The 17,500-nt window shown below is 44.3% G+C and overlaps 1 pseudogene across 1 annotated transcript in view; it reads right to left on the bottom strand.

Annotated features, from left to right (window-relative positions):
- The window catches only part of LOC311235445 (SH3 and multiple ankyrin repeat domains protein 1-like), a 114,859-nt pseudogene that overhangs the window by 86,345 nt on the left and 11,014 nt on the right, over positions 1-17,500 (bottom strand). The window contains exons 2-5 of the transcript in view: positions 8,075-8,278; positions 4,952-5,023; positions 2,852-2,960; positions 1-114 (exon numbers count right to left, since the gene is read on the bottom strand). The exon at positions 1-114 is cut by the window's left edge and continues 38 nt beyond it. The product of the transcript in view is annotated as an SH3 and multiple ankyrin repeat domains protein 1-like (transcript). The remainder of the gene's footprint in view (positions 115-2,851; positions 2,961-4,951; positions 5,024-8,074; positions 8,279-17,500) is intronic.

Genomic DNA, 17,500 nt, shown 5'->3' with positions numbered 1-17,500 from the left:
GGACGGCCGTCAGCCCGTCTCTGGTCCTGTAGTCCAGGTGAGCTCCGCCCTGAACCAGCAGCCTGATGCCGTCCACAGACAGGCCTGACTGCAGCGCCACCGAGAGAGGGCTGTCTGAGGAGGAGAGAGAGGAGAGAGAGGAGAGGGGGGAGGGGGGGAGGGGGGGGGGGGGAGGGGGAGGACAGAGAGAGGAGAGGGGGGAGGGGGGAGGGGGGGAGAGGACAGAGAGAGAGGAGAGGAGATAGAGAGAGGGGGGGAGAGAGAGGAGAAAGAGAGAGAGGAGAGACCAGAGAGAGAGGAGGTGAGAGACGGGAGGTGAGAGAGGGGAGGTGAGAGAGAGAGGGGATGAGAGGGGGAGAGAGAGAGAAGAGAGAGAGAGGAGGAGAGGAGAGAGGGAGAGAGATAGAGAGAGAGCGAGAGAGAGAGAGAGAGAGAGAGGAGGTGAGAGATGAGAGAGAGAGAGAGAGGGGGGGGGGGGAGAGAGGGGAGAGGAGGTGAGACCAGAGGAAGAGGAGGTGAGAGATAGAGAGGAGAGAGAGAGAAGAGAGAGCAGGGAGGTGTTAGGGAGAGAGAGAGAGAGAGAGGAGATAAAGAGAGGAGAGAGGAGAGCAAGAGAGAAGAGAGAGAGAGGAGAGCGAGAGAGGGGGGAGAGAGAGGAGAGAGAGAGAGCGAGAGAGCGAGAGAGAGGGAGAGCGAGAGAGCGAGAGAGAGGAGAGGAGAGAGAGAGAGAGGGGAAGGGGGAGGACAGAGAGAGAGGAGAGGAGATAGAGAGAGGGGGGAGAGAGAGGAGAAAGAGAGAGAGGAGAGACCAGAGAGAGAGGAGGTGAGAGAGGGGAGGTGAGAGAGAGAGGGGAGGAGAGGGGGAGAGAGAGCAGGGAGGTGTTAGGGAGAGAGAGAGAGAGAGAGAGAGGAGATAGAGAGAGGAGAGCAAGAGAGAGGAGAGAGAGAGAGGAGAGCGAGAGAGGGGGGAGAGAGAGCGAGAGAGAGCGAGAGAGAGGAGAGAGAGCGAGAGAGCGAGAGAGAGAGAGGAGAGAGAGAGCGAGAGAGTGTCAGTAATCAGAGCAGATCTCAAGAGGAACTCAACTTGATCTCACAGATTAGCAGATTTCTAACACTGCATAAACAAGGGACTTAGCGATGCATGTCCACAGCAAACAACACAAATCCCACAATTTAACGGCGGCTGATTCATTCTCCAGATCGTTCTACATTCCAGGCACAAGGGGCTTGTTTCCTGCTGGCAAATAAATCCCCATCTTCACACGTATTATATCAAGCTCAAATTGAGTCAGTAGCTATACAGGTGGAAAAACAAAATGTTCATTAAAGTGTTCCGACAGGGTGTCTGCAAGTTTCAACATGTCACATTTAAGACGTTTTAAGACCTTTTTAACAAGATAAGATCATATATTCCTTTATTGATCCCCTTGGGGAAATTCAGGCATCATAGCAGCATGGGGGAGGGGGGGGGGGGGGGGTACAGGTATGGGCAGTGTAATAGTAGAAGACATAATAAAGGCAATAGTTTAAGTTTATTTATTTTTTACCCAGGGCCAGTGCACATTAATCAACATCTTCAGTTTACATCAATGTAAATATGCCAGAATTAGCTAATGAGCTAGTTTTCATCTGTAGTCATGCATGTCTTGATGGTGTGGGAGGAAACCATGAGTACCTGGAGGAAACCCATGCGAACACAGGGAGAACATGCAAACTCCACACAGAAAGGCCCCCTGCTGGGGTTCGAACCCAGGACCTTCTTGCTGTGAGGCAGCAGTGCTAACCACTGTGCCACCGTGCCACCTGTACAATTATAGTACAGTAGAAAAGTACAAATAGGCAGTGTACACAATATAATTAACTCTGAATATACGCAGCTGAGCAAGTAGGCAGTGTAATAAAGGTGCATATGAGGGTTTGTATGCCCCATCAGTTATATTACAATAAATATGGTTACAATAAACACTAGAATCTAAATACTCTGAGTAAGTAAATATACAGTATACACAGGTACACATATTACTATTTTATAGCAATTTCATGACCATACTAGCAAAAGAAAACAACAACAACATAGCAACACTGAACTTATAATATTGTTATAGCCAGATAAACCACAGGGGTGTAACAGAGCATGCCTATGTCATGGCCTCTACCTTATGTCGCTTAATAACATGAAACCACCCCTGTTACCATCACTCCCAGTCACTTTCATGAAACACGCGTCAGAATATTAGCCTGCGCTTCTGTCTTCATCTTAGATTAGATTCTGATTTATTGTCATCATGCAGCACAAGTACAGTACAATGAAAAGAAGTTTGGCATCCAACCAGAATGCAAATGTAACAGTAAAGTGCAATAGTTATATACAATGTACAAGTGATTAAACTGGGTATAAAATATATAAATTAGTACTACTAAGTAATAGTGTTAATTAGATGTATGTACAGAGTTGTAGTATTAATATGTACAGTGATACACGTATAAAGACAATATGGTAGTAAGTCATACTGGCCAGCAGCGTAACTACAAACTTTGCTCACATTTTTATTAAATTTTTTACAATTGAATGGAAACACAGAGAAAATGTCGTTTTTGAGAAAATCCTTGAAAGCAGGTTATTTGAGTTGTAACCAGTTAGCAGTTTTTGTTCCCCACTTGTTTTGATAAAATTATGATTTTACAATGACTTTCTCAAAAACTTTTTTCGATTACATTTGATTTGCAGTGTTATGACAGTGTTATTTGTTTGAAAGCGAAGGTCAAACCCTACAGACTTGTGGGTCAAATGCATCATTCGTCAAGGTCCGAGGCGAGCCAGTGAACCCTGTCGGGTCTGTGTTAAACTCACCTCCACTGTCGGGGTCATGATAGTTGGGGTCGAGGCCTTTCTCTAAGACCTTCGCTACCTTCTCGATCGCTCCGGTCTGAATGTACTCCAGGAACTTCTTCAGACTGGCCTGAAAGGGACACAGACATGTTATTAACGTTAAACACAAATATTATGTCTGTAAGTGCAATTTAATTTAGCATGTGTGGTATTGTGTTTTCCTTTGACAGGCCCCGTTCCCCGTACCTGGCTAACTGAGTTAGCCGGATAATTTCCAGCATAGCTTGACTTAAGCCAGACCTTTCTGTTCCCCGAAGTCGGATTTTCTAAATCACCATGGTAACAGATCAGAAAGTTTGAACCTGGTCGGGAGCAGGGTTAAGTTCAGTTAGCTGGATGAACCATGGCCACGCCCCCGCAAAAAAATGCCAGCTCGCTTCCTGAAATATTTCTCACAGTCTAGATCCCATTATACCATTCTGAATTATGTTTTTGTGCTTCGTTTTCCTAGAGGGGGCTTTTGAAATGTATAATAATAGAACTAAATGCTGATAATAAATCATATTCAGCCTATAGATTTACTTTGTCCTAAATAAAAGAATGCACGTCATATACGGCGCTCGGAGTCGCGATACACACTGCATGTGGTTATTTTAATAACGGCGCATTGCAAATGTGAATCCCGCGGGGATATTTTTAATGAATGAAACCTATCGGCCGTTTGGCTCTGATTAGTTTCATATATTCTCCGCTGTAGATTTGCTTAACAGAGCGCCCGGATTGTGTTTCATTCAAGCATAAAATTGAAGTGTCTATGCGTGGATTGTGGTTTTTGTGGATTATGAATTACGAGGAATCTGAGGATTGTTGAATTGTATCATCACTCACACGTTATTGTGATATTGTAACTGGGATTAAAATGTCTGATGAGATGCGCTGTTTGACGGATTTGAGCAATTGAATGAGCCGTTGATGTCACATTAATGCATTTGAGAATAAAGAGATAAAACTTCATTCAAAAGAAAAATATTCTAAACACGGATCTCTTGTCCATTGATGGATACACAATGAATATATCCCATCTGGCACAGTGGTGCAACGGCTAGTGCTCACTCCTGTCAACCGGACGACCCGAGTTCGAAACCCCGCGTTTCCAATATAATTTTTTGGAATATAATATTAATGAATATACGCAAAAGTAGCCTAGTTTTAAGTTAAAATATTATAAATCTACATGCATTGAGGATGTCATTCTTTACATAGCTCTCAACGTGCACCAAATTGAAATATTTACATTGCAAAAAGAAAAAGAAAACTAGAAGAAGGGGGATTCGAACGCGGGTCGTCCGCGTGAAAGGCAAAATGACCAACCATCACACCACGGTGCCAGACAAATGAAACATCAACCATACATCCATCAATGGATAAGAGAGCCGTATCCTTATTCTGAAATTGTTGAACTAATTATTTTCGCTAGCAAGATCTCATTTGATTATCCATTCCATAAACCTACTGCCAGCAGGCAAGTTTAAAGAAATATAATCTGATTGATTGGGGTAATGAGGGACTTAAAATTAGCCTATAGATTATGCATTTAACTTGTCGGCGAGGCTATTGAGCCGTACTGCAATCTGTTATTAAAGTTTTAAATCAATTAATCAATCAATACCGTTAGAAAATCAGGATTTCTGCTATCGACGCTTGCTGTCTTTTCAGCTGAGGCGGGCGCGCGCAATTATCCTGGGTCTCAAGTCTGGTTCAAATGAACGAGACTGAATCCACCTTCGAGGAACAGGAAAATCCCGGATTCAAACATCGGGTTAATTGAATCTGGATAATGGGACTCTTGATCGACTTATTTGAACCAGGTACGGGGAATAGGGCCGAATGCCCTTTGACTGACTCTGAAGCTTCCTTCTCTTGCTGCATTTAAAAGTATGATCTCCGACCACTGTGTGTCGACTTGTAACTGTCTTAGTTGACTTTTATGGTTTATTCTTATTGATTGTGCCTATATGTATGGAATTGTTGATAAACTGGGTTGTTGTTTTGTTGTTGTTTTGTAAGCTGAGGGTGACCTCAGTGTCTTGAGTTGAAATAAAGGTTTGAAATGAAAAGTACCTTGGTGCTGAGCTTGGCGAGGACTTTCTCATCCAGGTTCGTCTGTTTGTAAACCCTGGTTTTGTACCTAAACTGCGGAACAGAAAAAAACTATTTGCATGGAAATCTTATTTCAAATGAACACAATTAAAGCCATTTGTAAAGATGCATGTACAAAATTAAGGGCAAAAAGAAATCCTTTACAACTTGTGCCTCACATTCACTCACACATTCGCTCACCCATTGATTTTATTTTATTTTATTAGACAAAACTTCATTTAAAACATACATGCATGAATCATATACATTAAAAACACAGGTTCTCAGGGAATTCAACTTGTTAAAGTCCTTAAAAAAATTTACACATTCACTCACACATTCACTCACATTCACTCACACATTCACTCACATTCACTCACATTCACTCACATTCACTCACATTCACTCACATTCACTCACACATTCACTCTCACATTCACTCACATTCACTCACACATTCACTCACACATTCACTCACATTCACTCACATTCACTCACACATTCACTCTCACATTCACTCACACATTCACTTACACATTCACTCACACATTCACTTACACATTCACTCACACATTCACTCACACATTCACTCTCACATTCACTCACACATTCACTTACACATTCACTCTCACATTCACTCACATTCACTCACACATTCACTCACTCATTCACTCACATTCACTCACATTCACTCACACATTCACTCACACATTCACTCACACATTCACTCACATTCACTCACACATTAACTCACACATTAACTCACATTCACTCACATTCACTCTCACATTCACTCACATTCACTCACACATTCACTCTCACATTCACTCACACATTCACTCACACATTCACTCACATTCACTCACACATTCACTCACATTCACTCACACATTCACTCACATTCACTCACACATTCACTCACACATTCACTCACACATTCGTTCACACACTCACTCACACATTCGTTCACACATTCACTCACACACTCACTCACACATTCACTCACACACTCACTCACACATTCACTCACACATTCACTCACACACTCACTCACACATTCTCGTCAGAGACGACCACGCGAGGTGCCGACCTGCTCGTTGGGAGCAGTTAGGGGTTAAGTGCCTTGCTCAAGAACTTCGACACTTCGACATGCTGCCGGGAGGAGCCGGAATCGAACCGTTACCAGACGACAATCTAAGGGGCCACTGTCGCCCCATAGCCACTTATTATAGACTGGCCCTCTGACTCTTACAAAGCTTATTTTTTTATTTATTTTTTGCTTCATGAGCTTTATTTCAGTTTATTACTAACAGTCATTAACTATAAAAAAAAAAAAGGCCCCTAATGGTTCCCTTAACACCTTTGAGAAAACCTGGAGACCCCTTTTATTAAAGCACATAGAATCCTTGACATCCCTGCCTGACTGTGATGATTGAGCCTCCACGCCCCCCCCTCTCCTCTGTTTTCCCCCTATATTAATTAATTTCTTTCAATTGTTTGTCTCACCGCAGTTACATTAGTATCATAGTTATGTTTTAAACTTTTTTTTAAATTTTTTTCTATCTTTTTGTCTGTCACATGTATTAATTTTTATTATTTTGTATTATATGTATGGTTGTTATCGCTCTCTGTGGGTGGGATGGGGAGGGGCTAGTGGATAGGAACGGGAAATGGAGGGGGGGGGGGGGGGTAAGGAAGATGTATAATTTATATAACTATCTGTACTTTTTATTTTTTGAAAACTTCCAATAAATAAAATAAAATTAAATACACTGGGTTCTGTCACCGTGTCCACAAATGCACGGCTCTTCATCAGTGGAACCAATCTGGAATTGACATCCCAGTGGGAACAGCATTAAGTGAGCTCTGTCCCAGCCAGACATTCCCTGTCCCAGCCAAGACCTCATTACAATGGCATGTCGTTCGCCTGGAAACTGTTCAAGAATGTAAAACACTTGTTCTGTTTTCCAGCCAAACCCCAGCAGAACACACACACAGCCAGTCGGGTGCATATCTCCCAGCCCCACCCGGGTCGCGTCTATGCTTTAGGCAACTGGCTTGTCCTTTCACGTTCCCGTTTTGCGCTCTGATTGGCCACGCACGTTTCTGGTCATGTGACATGTGCGCCCAATAGCGTGTCTTTGCCCATTTCCGCGTCGAACAGCCTGCAAACTACCTGGCGTTCTATCGCCATGCTCTAAGACAAACTCTAACCGTAACCAACTTCGAAAGAGTGCCTAAGCTTAACCGTCGAAAGAACTTGCCGTCACGCTCTAAGACAAACTCTAACCTTAACCAACTTCGAAAGAGTGCCTAAGCTTAACCGTGCAAAAACTTGCCGTCCCACGATTGGCGCACATGTCACATGACCAGAAACGTGCGTGGCCAATCAGAGCACAAAACGGGAACGGACAAGCTAGTTGCCTAAAGTATAGAGGCACCCGGGTCAGGAGGAGCACCTACGGCAGATGCGAGGGCGCAGGAGCACCTATGGCCACCAGAGGGCGCTGTGACACCAGAGTGTATCCAGTGCCAGAGAGTGTTCACAGAGGGAATCTGTGTCATGTCACACCCACTAGTGAGTAGCAACCCACTTTCTGAACAGCCACAAGAAACATCAGATGCAATGTATAGTTTGTAGGCTACAGGCTACAGATGATGCAGTTAAACTGTTATAGTTTGTAGGCTACAGGCTACCGATGATGCAGTTAAACTGTTATAGTTTGTAGGCTACAGGCTACAGATGATGCAGTTAAACTGTTATAGTTTGTAGGCTACAGGCTACCGATGATGCAGTTAAACTGTTATAGTTTGTAGGCCACAGGCTACCGATGATGCAGTTAACCCTTTCACTACCGCACTACCAAATGGTTAACCCTTTCACTGCCACACGACAAAGGGTTAACCCTTTCACTACCACACTACAGAAGGTGAACCCTTTACTACCACACTACAGAAGGTTAACCCTTTACTATCACACTACAGACGGGTTTTTTTGTGGGGAAATCAAATCACCGCAAATGGAACCGAACGCCTAGTAGAGGAGGGTACAATGGTACCCCGTCCATTACCCACTGTCCCACCAGCCCCCCCCCCCCCCCATACCTCCAGGTAAGGCACGCCCTTCTCGAAGGACTGCGGGTAGTCCCTCAGGGCGCGCTCCTCCTCCAGGAACCGGGCGTCGCGCCCGTCCCCGGCCGGCTGGAACAGGCCGTAGTTGTAGACGTCCCAGAGGGACTCGCTGAGGGAGCAGATGATCTCCTGCTTGGCGCTCCACACCGAGGAGTCGGGGTCGAACTGGAGACACCTCTGACGGGGGGGAGGGGAGCGGGTATAGAGAGAGGAGGGGGATGGGTATAGAGGGGTGGGGGATGGGGTATAGAGGGGGGGGACGGGGTATAGAGGCGGGGGGGATGGGGTATAGAGGAGTGGGATGGGGTATAGAGGCGGGGGACGGGGTATAGAGGAGGGGGAGGGGGTATAGAGGAGGGGGACGGGGTATAGAGGCGGGGGACGGGGTATAGAGGAGGGGGACGGGGTAGAGAGAGGGGTGGGACGGGGTATAGAGGAGGGGGACGGGGTATAGAGGAGGGGGACGGGGTAGAGAGAGGGGTGGGACGGGGTATAGAGGAGGGGGACGGGGTATAGAGGAGTGGGACGGGTATAGAGGAGTGAGATGGGGTATAGAGGAGGGGGACGGGGTATAGAGGAGGGGGACGGGGTATAGAGGAGTGGGACGGGTATAGAGGAGTAAGATGGGGTATAGAGGAGGGGGACGGGGTATAGAGGAGGGGGACGGGGTATAGAGGAGTGGGACGGGTATAGAGGAGTGAGATGGGGTATAGAGGAGGGGGGCGGGGTATAGAGGGGTGGAACGGGGTATAGAGGAGGGGGTATAGAGGAGGGGGACGGGGTATAGAGGAGGGGGACGGGGTAGAGAGGAGGGGGACGGGGTATAGAGGAGGGGGACGGGGTATAGAGGAGGGGGACGGGGTATAGAGGAGGGGGACGGGGTATAGAGGAGGGGGACGGGGTATAGAGGAGGGGGACGGGGTAGAGAGAGGGGTGGGACGGGGTATAGAGGAGGGGGACGGGGTATAGAGGAGTGGGACGGGTATAGAGGAGTGAGATGGGGTATAGAGGAGGGGGGCGGGGTAGAGAGAGGGGTGGGACGGGGTATAGAGGAGGGGGACGGGGTATAGAGGACGGGGTATAGAGGAGGGGGACGGGGTATAGAGGAGGGGGACGGGGTATAGAGGAGGGGGACGGGGTATAGAGGAGGGGGACGGGGTATAGAGGGGGACGGGGTATAGAGGGGTGGAACGGGGTATAGAGGAGGGGGTATAGAGGAGGGGGACGGGGTATAGAGGAGGGGGACGGGGTATAGAGAGGAGGGGGACGGGTATAGAGAGGAGGGGGACGGGGTATAGAGGGGTGGGACGGGGTATAGAGGGGTGGGGGACGGGGTATAGAGAGGAGGGGGACGGGTATAGAGAGGAGGGGGACGGGTATAGAGAGGGGTGGGACGGGTATAGAGGGAAGTGAGACATTAATTTATACACCTTACACCAGAGACACACAAGACGCTGAAGTGCCGCAAAGCAGCCAGTTTCCTATAATTTTTTACACATTTACATTTAGTCATTTAGCTGAAGGCTTTTATCCAAAGCGACTTGCAGGTTCTGTACGACAAGTCAGCGGGAAGGAAGGGTACAACTCTATCAGCTGAGTAACAATGTTCCTCAAAGTGTTGAAACTCGGGTGCTGCAGTGTTGAGTGCATAGTAGTAGTAGAGACATAATTAGTAAGTAGGAAGAGTGCATGAGTAGAAGAGAGTAAGGGCCCGCGTCCACTTGGCGCATATTTCTGACCGCACGCATCTGTTTTCAATGTATTCCAATGGGGAGGGAGCGCATGCGGCCGCCTCTAGGAAGTGCGCTGCCGTCGGCTTCTTTTCTCAGCTTTTTTGTGCGGTCGAAAGTTGAAACTTTCTGAACTTTCAGAGCGATGCGCTGGGCTCATTTTCAGACAACCAATCACAGCCATTCATCTACCACTCTGGTTGTAACCTGACACCGGAGCTGCCTGCCTGTCTGGCTGTCTCCCACAGACCATTGAGATTCGCGACAAAACTAATAATAATAACTACACGAATACACTACTAAAAAGCTAATAAAAGGCAAAGGGCGAACTGTGGTGTCAGGCAATAACTATATATATAATTAATATACAATAAAGTTATTCAAATATGCTATAATATGTGCAAAACCGCGGCATGGCTGTAGATTTCTTTCTGTCATCTACAAGATGCGCGTCAAGCCAGCTCTGCCGGCGCACTCCCAGCATGTTTCACGGAGAAATATGCGCTAGGTGGACGCGGGCCCTAAGAAGGTTATTTATTTATTTAAAATTTGTATTCTCTTCTCATTTCAGATATTTCCGACAATAGATATTGATTATTGATATTGTGTTTTTAGTTGACGGCGAAATATTGGTGGGGTTTCGGGCTGGCCACCGCGTTCACGCCTGCCGTGCTGCGTCTCTGAGCTCTATGGTCGGCTCGCGATCTTCACGGCACTTTGGTGTCCTGCGTGTCCCAGACACTTCCTATCCAATCAATCAATCAAAATTGTATCTGCTTATGATAGAGAATTTGTTCTCAATTATTACATAAGAGGTTGGAGAGGATAAGCAGAGACAACATTTTCAGTGTGAGTGAGTGAGTGAGTGAGTGAGTGAGTGAGTGAGTGAGTTGAGTGAGTGAGTTGAGTGAGTGAGTGAGTGAGTGAGTGAGTTGAGTGAGTGAGTTGAGTGAGTGAGGTGAGTGAGTTGAGTGAGTGAGGTGAGTGAGTGAGTGAGTGAGTGAGTGAGTGAGTTGAGTGAGTGAGTGAGTGAGTGAGTGAGGTGAGTGAGTGAGTGAGTTGAGTGAGTGAGTGAGTGAGTGAGTTGAGTGAGTGAGTTGAGTGAGTGAGTGAGTGAGTGAGTGAGTGAGTGAGTGAGTGAGTGAGTGAGTTGAGTGAGTGAGTGAGTGAGTGAGTTGAGTGAGTGAGTGAGTGAGTGAGTGAGTGAGTGAGTGAGTGAGTTGAGTGAGTGAGTTGAGTGAGTGAGTGAGTGAGTTGAGTGAGTGAGTGAGTGAGTGAGTGAGTGAGTGAGTGAGTGAGTGAGTGAGTGAGTGAGTGAGTGAGTGAGTGAGAGAGTGAGTGAGAGCGAGAGAGAAAGACAGAGCGAGAGTGTTTGTATATGTTTATATTTGAGAAACCTTTCATTTCCCTGCAGAGGCAACATGTGTAATAGCACAAACTAATAAACACACATTACAGGACAACCACAATGACATACTGTATATACAGTAACTAGAAAAAACGTAATTGAAGTTGAATTGACTTTTGACGGCTAATCAACTCTGTTGTTATAATTGGCACCAGAGCGCTCTCTACTGTACATTATTATAATGCACGTGTGTGTGTGTGTGTGTGTGTGTGTGTGTGTGTGTGTGTGTGTGTGTGTGTGTGTGTGTGTGTGTGTATACGTATGCAACGTGTGTCGTAGATTGGTACAGAAGCATTAAATCACAGCACAATAAGTCAGTTCGGATAGAAATATAAACAATTGATACCTATTATTATTATTATTATTATTATTATTATTATTATTATTATTATTATTATTATTATTATTATTATTATTATTATTATTATTATTATTAGGGCTGGGTATTGAAAACCAATACCATCAAGGTATTGATTGAATCATATCAATACTACCTGGTATTGAAAATGTTTTGAGACATACGATACCAATCAGCAGCCAATCACCACCAGCGTTACTGTATCCAACATGTTACCTTTTAACTACTGCCTATGTTACCTTTTAACTACTGCCTATGTTACCTTTTAACTACTGCCTATGTTACCTTTTAACTACTGCCTTGGAGCTGGAAGGCATTCAATCACCACCAGTAAGCATTTTCACTACCTGCATCCATGCACACAGTACTGAGGAAAATACTGCTATCAGATTAGATTCAATTTATTGTCTTTGTTTTTTTAATCAAACATTTTTTTTATGGAAAAAGACACAACACAATACAATAACAATAATAATAATGATAACAAATAAAATAAGACATGACGAATTAAATTAAATCAAATAAATGATAATAAAAACAATGACATTGGGATCACAAGACTAGAGAGAATAGAAATAGAAAAATAAATGATTTATATATATATATATCATATATACAAATAAAATAAAATAATAATAATACAATTATATTGCTAAAAGACATTTCTTCCCCCAAATCCCACCCCCACCCCCAGGACAGATTCACTTTATTGTCATTACCACAAGTTACGAGTACAGAGAACGAAATGAAGTTGGCATCTAACCAGAGTGCAAAGGAGCAGTAAAGTGCACTGTAGGCATGAGCACGAGTAACGCTTTCCCAGACCCAGTACTGCATGAATTACTCCAGTAGTGCTCGAGTAATTGTTTAGGGAAATCTATTTTTAGAACGCATCTATTTTTAGAACGCATGGCAGCAGAAAACTCCACAGACATAACACCAATATACTGTACCTGATGCTTAATGCATGTTGTCAGTCAAAACAGTCAGCTGTAATAATTACATAATTCCTCCACTCTGTCTGCAGCAGGTCTCTCCGCTCGTAGAACGGCATGTCCATTTAATACTAAACAGTAAATGGTAAATGGCTGCTTTTTTATATAGCGCTTTACAATTTGTTACACACATTTTACCCATTCACTCACACATTCACACACCGACGGCGGAGGCAACCATGCAAGGTGCCAACCTGCTCATCGGGAGCAATTAGGGGTTAAGTGTCTTGCTCAAGGACACATCGACACGCTGCCCGGGAGGAGCGGGAATCGAACCGGGAACCTCCGGATTGCCAGACGACTGCTCTACCTCCCGAGCCACTGTCGCTCCTTATAATACTAATCTCTGAACGCTACGCAAAGTGGGCGACATGTTGTTGGCACAATTTGGAAATGCACCAAACAAGAACCACTGTTTTTATCTTTCGGATAACCCTAAAATAACTGTTTTTATCTTTTAGATAACGCTAAGCTAACTGTTTTTACCTTTATATAATGCTAAGAGAACTGTTTTTATCTTTTAGATAACGCTAAACTGGGCGGCTAGGTGGTGCAGTGGGCAAGGCGCTCACCACCAATGCTGGAGATGCTGGGTTCGAGCCCAGCTCTCCACATTACTTTCAGTTTGGCTGGTCGTTCATACTAATACATTTGGCAGTATTAGGGGGTGGGAAACTGATGGGTGGGGATCGGACGTTGTGGACAGTGACTCCTACAGGTCGGTTGGTGCGCCTGCGCAGTAGAATCAGGAAGCGACGGGGGCGGCATCCCTCCAAAGCGCAGACTCCTGACGCTGAAAGATCGCGCTGTGCAGGTAAAAAGATGCGACGGCTGCTTCCTTGAGTACCGGAGGGGACTCGTGCAATGTATGGCTTACACGTCCACATTACAGCCGGCTTGTGGGAGGCATGAAACAGCGTTCGAGATAGGGGAGGGTTGAATTGGACGATACGAAATTGGGATGGGAGAAAAATAGAAAATGGGAGAAAAAGTGGATAAAAAAAATAAAGATAACGCTAAGCTAACTGTTTTTATCTTTTAGATAATGCTAAGCGAACTGTTTTTATCTTTTAGATAATGCTAAGCAAACTGTTTTTATCTTTTAGTTAACGCTAAGCTAGCTGTTTTTATCTTTGATTTCAGAGTGAGATTTCAGAGCGAGATTTTAGAGCGAGATTTCCATTTCAGTGACACTTTTGGTGGATGTATTTGGTGGTAACCAAAAAGATTTATAATAATAATAATAATAATAATAAATAGAGCACCTTCAAAAACTATACTGAGTACTAGAGTATTTACTCCGTAGCCTCGTCATTATATACTCTACACTATTCACATGTTATACTGTATACTGCTATACAGAGTATATGACAAAGCTACGGAGTATATACGCTAAGCTAAAGTATGTATTATTATATACAGTGGTACAAGTAATGGATACTCAACGAGTAGGTGTGCGTTAAAGCTGTTGTAAGGCACAACATTTGTTTATTTGTTTATTTGTTTATTAGCAAAGGATCCCCATTAGCTGATGCCAAGATGTCAACTCTTCCCGGGGTCCGAGACGACATTAAAACATTACGACATATACAGTACAATTAAAACATAATACAATTAAAACATAGCAAGACGTACCAACCGAGGAAACACAACAACATTAACACACAAACAAATGATATCTAAATATATACTAATATATAAAAAATCTAAGGTAACATAATATATTGCAATACCCAACATTATCATTATTGGCTCGCAATGTAAGATTTTAATTTATTTTTGAAGCTTGCTACACCTCTTATGTCACGTCACGTATGTCACTTGGAAGACAATTCCATGCCCTGATAGCCCTATATGAAACCATTCTTTGCATTCTGTTAGTATTTGCATGGGGTAGAACAATCTGCCCTCTACTTGCCCCTCTGGTAAAATGCATGTGCACATTTGAGCTGTAAATGATTTAATCCGAGATATATTTAGGACTGTCGGTTGACTTTCTGAAAACAAATTAATAAGTTGGCAGAAAGTCTTTTCTCAACACTCCGCCAACTAACATGGAGGTGAAGACCCACCTGACGGATAGCGGAGTGCCTTAGAACCGTTTAACACACACCTACAAGTTGATTATTCTGTTTATACCACAGCCACTTGCCAAAGACAAGGAATATGTGCCATTTATTCACATTTTCAACATTAAGATATAAAGCAATGTTATTTATGCTTTGCTCACTGCTGACTTTCGTTATAGTTCCTCTGCGTTACCTTAGCAACTGCTTGACAACCACCTGTCACCTGACTGATGTCATGCCAGTGACGACGATGACCCAGAATGCAAACCCTTTCTGTCAACACCTTTGCCTCTGGTTAACAAACAGATGATCCGACAGTATGTTTGACAAAAAGGCAGGCTTTTCCTAGCCAGACATCTCATTGTCCCCAAATCAATAAAAAAAAACGTCAAATATGCACAGTCAGTCGTAGCCTCAAGTACAGTCATTGTTGCGATATGAATTGCGAGGGCGGGATGTGCCGTGATATGCAGGGACTTTGTCTTCCCGCGATAACAAAAACAAGACAATCGAGACAAAACGCACGCTGCATGTCGTGCTTTTCTCATTTAGTCTTGTGTTGTAAATGCAGCGCACCCTTCCTTCACAGCAGTGTGCTCCGCCCCTCCTCCACCAAGCCCTAACAGTAGTTTCAGCTGGTGTTGAGAGGGAGGAGGGAGGAGCCACGACGCGTTTCTCCGGTTATTTTGAAACGTCTCTAACTTGTAGAAGATGACAAGAAAGGCGGCCTTTGGTCGAGAAGAAAGGTAAAACAAATTCAGTCGTCGTCATACGATGTTCTCATATCAATGAGTTGTTTAACACTTTCTCTGCCAAGGACGCCTAAACTCGCCATTCCCCGCCATGCTAATTCTGCCAATGACGCCGTAACACGTCATTGAGATCAATATTTCAAAAATCTGTGATCGCAATCATATTTCTCCCCCGGAGACTTGAGATCTACTGTTGATCCCCTCTCAACTCTCCAACGGTTCAAGAGCGCCATCTGGTGGCCGATCGGCGGATCGCCCAAACCGGAAACCGGAAACGGAAACTGGTGCTCATCCAAATTCGGTCCGATCACTCGCTATAGGTGCCGGGACTCGAGCGCAACACAATGGATAGTGATCCGTTACCAATAACTCGATAAACAACATGATTTGCACGTATATACTATTATACAACCTGGAGATGGATCGCATATTTCAACATCCCATAATAGGAATATTTTTGCTCCACGCTCATCGCCCAAAGCTACGAGGAAGCTGCGGTGAGTTTCAGCGTTTTTTTTTACCGTGTTCGATACAAACTGCTCTAATGATCATATCACCCACACTAGATGAATCATCTAACGTTGGCCACGGAATTATAAACGACCCCCCCCCCATCCGGTCAACATCAGATGATAAGTAGTAACTTCTAGAAGCACGTCCATTTGAAATTTTTTATCTCACGCAGATCGCTATCAAACTGTATTTGATCATCAATATAATGCATTTAGGGCTATAAATCACGTTCTGGAGAATGCTGCAGACAACGATAAAAACATATTTATACTTTAGACCGTATTTTAGTATGAATATGTGAATGAAAAAGTATAACGTTCCTACGTCCTGAACGATAGATAATTGACGTTGAATGGGCCATAGTAATGTCAATTTAGCAATACAATTTAAAAAGTTATAGCCCTGCAAAGAAGGGGAACTTCTCCATAGACAAATAGAGCTGGCGTGGGATGGTATAATGATGTACATAAGCCTGGCGAAGAAAGTGTTAATAATCGTGACTTCAATATCAATCGGAATAATCGCGATTATAATTTTTTTTCCCATAATCGAGCAGCCCGGACCGACAGTGATATAACTACCATGCACCATTTGACATGATAAAGGGTGATTGATTTGGGGACCGTGAGATGTGTGGCTGTGCGCGACGATGATAGATGATGAATTTAGAACGGTGATTAATCTTGAGCTAAACTACATGACGTGCATTAAGCGGTTTTTAACGCACACCTGAGAAGAGTACGTATTCACAGAGACCACGGTACACGTCGGTACAGGTACAAGCACTATGGTAATAAACCCTATCGGTATCAGTATCGAAGCCAAGGTATCTGTATTGATATTGAAAATCTTCAAACAATATCCAGCCTTAATTGTTGTGGATTAGCACTTGTTTTATGTAACGTGTGTGTGTGTGTGTGTGTGTGTGTGTGTATGCGTGTGTGTGTGTGTGTGTGTGTGTGTGTATGCGTGTGTGTGTGTGTGTGTGTGTGCAAAAGTGGCTCGTTAAGTGTGTGCAGTGTGCGTGAAGCACGTAGTGTGTGATGTGTGTCGAATATAAATTAATTTCATGTTAATAATTGATCCGCTGCCATATCTGTTCAACTAACATGACTTACAGTAGGACTCCGGGCGACAATAGAGATTCAAACACACACAGCGCTTTCCCTCCTGAACCAAACACAAGGTAAAGGTTGTTCAAGTGACTGGTCTGATGTTGGTTCTGATCTGCTGTTGGTTCTGTTCTGCTGTTGGTTCTGATCTGCTGTTGGTTCTGATCTGCTGTTGGTTCTGATCTGCTGTTGGTTCTGTTCTGCTGTTGGTTCTGTTCTGCTGTTGGTTCTGATCTGCTGTTGGTTCTGTTCTGCTGTTGGTTCTGATCTGCTGTTGGTTCTGATCTGATGTTGGTTCTGTTCTGCTGTTGGTTCTGTTCTGATGTTGGTTCTGATCTGTGTTTATCTCCTTCATGCAGAAGCTCTTAGATCTACAGCCTCATCAGTGAGGAGAACAGACTTTAACTACGTAGAGAGGAAAGCCCTCCTCGTGTCGTCATGTGTGTGCACGTGCATGCATGT

This window comes from Notolepis coatsorum (genome assembly GCF_963971535.1).
Source record: "Notolepis coatsorum genome assembly, chromosome: 10".
Classification (NCBI taxonomy): Eukaryota; Metazoa; Chordata; class Actinopteri; order Aulopiformes; family Paralepididae; genus Notolepis; species Notolepis coatsorum.
Note: the sequence above shows the minus strand (reverse complement) of the source record. Positions and strands in the feature narration are given on the sequence as shown.